The following is a 6,454-nucleotide window of genomic DNA, read 5'->3' as shown; positions in this document are numbered from 1 at the left end:
AGTTAAATCCTGCAGGCCTAGTGTTGGTATTATATTCAGGCCTTTGAGCCTAGCAGGCTATTATGCCGGTGAGACACTATTCGGGCCTTTGAGCCTAGCAGGCTATTATGCCGGTGAGACACTATTCGGGCCTTTGAGCCTAGTAGGCTATTATGCCAGTGAGACATTATTCAGACCTTTAAGCCTAGCAGGCTATGATGCCAGTAAAATACTATTCGGGCCTTTGACCCTAGCAGGCTATAATGCCGGTGAGATACTATTCAGGCTTTCGAGCCTAGCAGGCTATAATGCCGGTGAAATGATAATCGGGCCTCGAGCCTAGCAGGCAAAATGTCGGTGATTTGAGAAAAGTCTAAGACTAAGGTACCTCGTGTTAGATTGACAAATGAATACATTCAATACGTTAAGTGGGCTAGGTATACATTATGTACTCATATGTGAGTTTGATTTTGAAGTGAATCATAAGTGTGTAATGTGATACATACGTGACTAAATGTTATAACTATATCTATGATCATGATACACCGGGTCAGGGTGTAAATGTATGTGGAAGTATTTGATTTAATTATGTTATATGAATTCAGATTAAGTGTGATAAGAATGCTGAACGTGCATTATGTGTTTGTGTGTATTCGGCCAGATGGCAATATACCTAGAATATGGCCTCTTGAGAAATTAAATAATCGAAGTATAATTGCGTTTATTTGTTTGCATTGCTTAAAACTTACTAAGCTTATGAAAGCTTACTCCATTGTTACCATTCCTCTGTTTTATAAATTGTTTGCTCCAGTTACTTGCTCGGGTTGGAGTTCGCCGGAGATATTATCACACTGTCGAGCTGACGCTATTGGTGTAAGTAAATCCTAGTATTTCGAGTCTATGGCATGTATAGGGTTTTAATGTTGAGTATGTGATACTATAAGTTAGCCAAAGGTGGTGGCTTGTATTGATAAAGTGTTTTGGCCATGTAAATTGGCCTATGTTGGCTAGTGATATTTTGGGCCTCATAAGCCCATTTATGGGAAAGATCGCATGTGAAAAGAAAAGTTTTAAATTTTTTGAGATTTCTTGGCCCTGTTTAGTATAGAAGCGTTAGTAAAAGTTGGGTAACACCTCGAACCCTGTTCCGGCGAGGGATACGGGCGAGGGGCGTTACAACATTTTAATATTGAGAGGTTGAGAGTGTCTCGGGCAGAGCTCAGTTGCTTTTATGAGGAGAAGCGATATTGGGTTCAGAGATATCGGATTCAGTGGCTTAAAGAGGGAGACCATAATACTCGCTTCTTTCATGTTTAGGCGTCTAGGAGAAATTAAAGGAATGTGATTGAGGGATTGCATGATGCTGAGTGTAACAGCCTATTTTCAGTGAAATCAGAACAATGGTTTCGAGACCAAAAATCTGAAGTCAGAAGAAAATTTATTTTGATATTATTTTATGGTCTACAGTATGATAGGAATATCGTATGAACATTTCATTAAGAAATTTTACTGATTACATGTCTAATCTGATAAAAAGGACTAAACTGCATAAAGTGAAAAAGTTGAATTTTAGTAGCTAAAGGTATCAAATAGCTATGAAATTTAAAATTTGAGGTCCTTATATGGGAAATAGACCATTCAGAGGATTTGGTAGATAAGGATGATTATTCATCATTGGAAATTAAGAAATTATTAAGGTTAATTTTGGAAAGATGATAAAATAATGATGATAAATGAAATAAATAATTAAATTTTTATCATTTTTATCATCTTTCCTAAAATAAAACATGGAAACCTTAGCCATGGAAGCTTGAAGATAGACAAGCTTATTTTGCTTAATTAGGTGAGTATTCTTGTCTCGTTTTTTATGATTTTTATGTTTCCGAGATCATAATAGCTTAATCTAGCTATCTCGGGGATTAATTTGTAAAATCATTAAAGTATAAGGGTTTTCCATGGATGAGTATAATTGAATTTTGAAGTTTAATGGTAGAAAATGAAAGGTTGTTGTTAGATAAACAACTTTTGTAAAGAGAATTTTGATGAAGTTATGAATTAGGGATTAAAATGAAAAGATGATAAATTTATGATAAAAATTCTAAATTTTGTGAAATACATGGGCTGCTATTGTAGGAAAATTCGACTAGGCTTGGATAAGGATTAAATTGTATGAATTTCATTTTCCGAGCCCAGGGACTAAATCATAATTAATTAAAAGTATAAAGGCAAAATAGTAATTTTGTCAAAGATGTGCATTGGATTGAATTGAATATGAATTTTATTAAATTGAGTTTAATTCATTTGTATAGATTTGGACAGACCTAGTACGGAATTGAATTGAGGAAAACAAAAAGGATCGAATTAGTAGCTTACAAATCTACAAATACTTGTCGAGGTAAGTTCGTGTAACTAAATTGTATATTTGTATGTTTTGAACTGAATATTGTTATGTGTGTGAAATGTGTAATTTCCATGTAAAATACTAATCACGTATTTGACAAGTACTGAGTCCTGTTTGAACACTAGAAACTTGATGTAACACCCCAAACCCAGCCTAGACGTTATGGCTGAATCTGGTGATGACACATTGAAGTGTTTTTCGCAAGGAGTGATATAGTTGAAAAACCTTTTCCATATTTACCTTTGTTGTGTGTTCTTAATGAATATTTTAGGATGTCTCGTTCAACTCCAAAATTTAAGTCGTTTGGCAAAAAGTTAATCATATTAAATTGTTATTAGTTCTAAAATATTATTTCCTGTGGAAGCTTTTAAAACATGTTGCGTAAATGTGGTGTTTTGAAAAAAATAATTAACTTTTTGAAAACTTGCGTCCTACTACTAGCAGATAAAAATCAAAATAATTAAAAACCCAAAATTAAAGATTAAAATTTATAGAGGCTTTATTACAGTAAAATACCCAAAATAAAACTACAAATAATTTTAATAACCCAATGAGAAAGTCCGTGCAGTTGTATGGCCACCTTTGAGTCCCTCGCAGCTCCGACCCGTCTAAGCCTGGGGATTACTTGTACAGATAAATAGATGGGTGAGTTGTGAAAACTTAGTGTGTAATCCCATATTAAATAACCAATCAATGAGCATAAATAGTCTAGGCCTAAGCCCAATTCAGTAACTGTTCAATTTCAGTTAGGGCCTTAGCCCATTACAATATCAGTATCAATATGGGCCTGAGCCCATCTTAGTGACAGTACAGTACAAATATGCAATCAATAGATCCTTCCCAACCAGCCTCTACACTTTATCTTCGTCCAGCCCTACACTCTATGTGGGGATAAAATCAACCTCCCCATCCCTACACTCTAGGTAGTACAGGTTGTGGCACTAAACAGTATTTGCAGCAGAGCTGCCAATATAGTACACTTCCTCCAATCATAATAAACCCATCCCCATGCAACATATCATGCATCATGTCATAATATCATACGTGTGATCAGTATATATATATATATAAAATGGCATGCTCAAACATAGTCATACATATCATAGGGGCATATTAGTCATTTTACCACGTAGGGCATGTAACATCCCAAAATAAGGACTAAATGGAACAGTGGTTGCCAAACCGCAAATCCAAGATAGAAAAGTTTATTTTGATTAATTTTTATAATTTACCGAGTGATTAGATGCATGTGTTAGAGTATCGATGAAAAATTTTATAGATAGCATGCTTAATTTGCCTACTAAGGCTTAATTGCAAAAGTTGATAAATATGAGTTTTAGATGCTAAAGGATTAAATTGAAGAATATAATTGAAGTAGAGGTCATTTGCTAATTAAAAGATTAAAAAAGGGAAAAAGATGGCAAAATGTGCCCATATTCTTCATTAGGCTGAAATTTCAAGGGTTCTTCATGCTAGGGTTTGTCAAGCTTCCAAGCTTCATAGTAAGTGATTCCAATCCCCGTTTTTAATGTTCTTTATGTTTTTGAAGTCCTGGTAACTTGATTTAGCTTATTCTAGCAATAATTTAACCTAGGGTTCATATTCGAAAAAATACCCATAGGTGAAATGTGTTTTTTTTTTATGTTTTATGGTAAATTATGAAGCTTGAAATTATGTTAAACGACTTGAGCTAAACAATTTTAAGCGAAAACTAGTAAAACGACATAATCGGTAAAAATACCTAATGGTCATAAGTACATGTTAGAGTGAGAATTTGATGTTGCCATAGGTAAATAAATGATCAGCATGTCATAAAACATAAGAATTAGGTATACAGTTTCATTTCTGGGCCTTGGAGCAAAAGTGTAAATATGTAAAAGTTTAGGGGAAAAATCATAATTTTTCCAAAGTTAGAGTTAAGGACTATTTTGATAAATGTGAATATTAAATAAGTTAAATTTGCTATTATAGATCAAGAAGAACGAAATTCGGGGTTAGACCGAGGAAAGAAAAAGGTTGAGGACTAAATCAAAATATTTGATCGTATTTTGTATCGAGGTAAGTTTGCGGTAAATAAATGCAATGTCTTATTATTTATAATTAATGATGTTATTTTTCAGCATCTATATATTTATTTTGTAAATTTATTCCTTGATAATTCAAGTAAGAATTGACGGAGAAATGATACTTAAAAGTTCCGGTTGAACCATAGGAATGTGTAGGATACAAATGTCATGACATTAGGGTTTAAGGATACCAAGTAAGACCATGCCAAGGCATGGCATTGGTAAGTTTTACAAGAAAAGGAAATCATGTAAGACCATGTCAAGACATGGCATTGATAAACTACTATAAGGCAAAGATCCCATGTAAGACCATGCCAAGGCATGGCAATGTTGAGTTCATAAGGCAAGGATACCGCGTAAGACCATGTCAAGACATGGCAATGGTAAGTTTAAAAAGGAAAGGTACCCGTGTATCCTTAGTATTACAAATGGTTCAACGGAAAATTCAAAGAGTGTACAAAAGGGAAGTAAGATAAGTCCATGTTTGAAAGGTTCAGGTTATCTTGATAATTCATTTAGAATGTTGTTATTTATTTACATGCAAACTTACTAAGCTTTATGCTTACTCCATTTTTTATAGTATCGCAAAGCCAACTCGAAAAATCGTAAGGACGTCGGAGATCGCCTCATACTATCAACGAGTTATCTCAGTATTCTGTGACTAGAAAGACTTTAATTTATGGCATGTATAGGGACTTGGCTATTTTGTGTGTATGTCCTTATGATATGATTAAAGAATTACATGTGAATACTTGGTAATGATTAGCTTATCATATAGCTAAATAAGAACATGTTTTGGTATTATGTATGCCTAAATGAGGTTTGATGCAAAGAAACTATGAAAGAGTAAGAGTTGGCCATGGAATAGTTAGGAAACAACAACAATGACGTGGATTTGAAAAATCACTAAAAATTTTAGAAATGGAATTAAATGTTGAATAATATAGAATTAAAGATTATTGAGTCTATTCTTATAGGAAAGAAACAGAGAAAGAAAAAGAAGTCTATATTTTGAGATATTTAAATTTTTGTAGGACTGGTTCAGACTGACTTCGTGATCCCCTATTCCAACTTTTGAAAATAACTAGAAATTGTAAAAAAAATAATTATAAGCCAAAGTTTATATTTATAGATTTCTTAGTGAGTCTATTTTCATTAGAAATAAACAAAAACATTATCCAATTTCTGTATAATGAGATAATCAATTTTTAGTGAAGAGAGGTCAGGTCCACTGAACTGCAAAACAGGGGAACCTTTAATGAATAAATTGTTCAATTTGGCCAAACAAAAAATTCTGGAAAAATTATGTAAGAAGATATATGAGTCTAGTTTTAGGAAAATTTTACGGATTTAAATTTATAGTTTCTTAAATCATGTTATAATTAATTTATTGATTGTTACACAGATGGACAGTTTTATTATGAATAGTGAAATAAATTGTTTTGATTTGTGTAAGAAATTGGAAAATTTTTAATGTTCCCGGTTTGGTCCCGAACCATTCCAATTGCACGTTTTACGGCCTTGATGGCCCTTTCTATGAATTTATTGGATGAATGTGAGTGAATTAAATTTTTTATGCCCCAAACAAGTAAGATAAGTCTGGTAACGCCTCGTGCTCGACTCCGACGACGGTCTCGGGTAAGGGGTGTTACAGGGCAGTTCAATCATTTTATCAATTAGGGGGTCTAGGTACACTTACCGACCCAACAGTAGGTCCACAGTCGTCTTGAGCGACCCGTGCAACCTTAACAGTCAAACAGTAAAAATGGGCCCGCGACCCATATTCCGGCCCATGTGGGCCACATGCCCGTGTGGCTCACATAGCCCAGAAATAGCCTTGGCTGTATGGATTACACAACCTGGCTTAATATTCTCCACACATTCGTGTGGTTTGCCCATGTGGGGCCCACGTGCCCATAGGGCCCACACAGCTCAGTTCGACCCAGAATGGCCCAAAATAGCCTTAGCCCACGAAATCATTCATGGTCGGCCTCAATGATTATAGGCC

The sequence above is a fragment of the Gossypium arboreum genome, chromosome 12 (genome assembly GCF_025698485.1).
Source record: "Gossypium arboreum isolate Shixiya-1 chromosome 12, ASM2569848v2, whole genome shotgun sequence".
Classification (NCBI taxonomy): domain Eukaryota; kingdom Viridiplantae; phylum Streptophyta; class Magnoliopsida; order Malvales; family Malvaceae; genus Gossypium; species Gossypium arboreum.
This window is presented reverse-complemented; position numbering follows the sequence as displayed.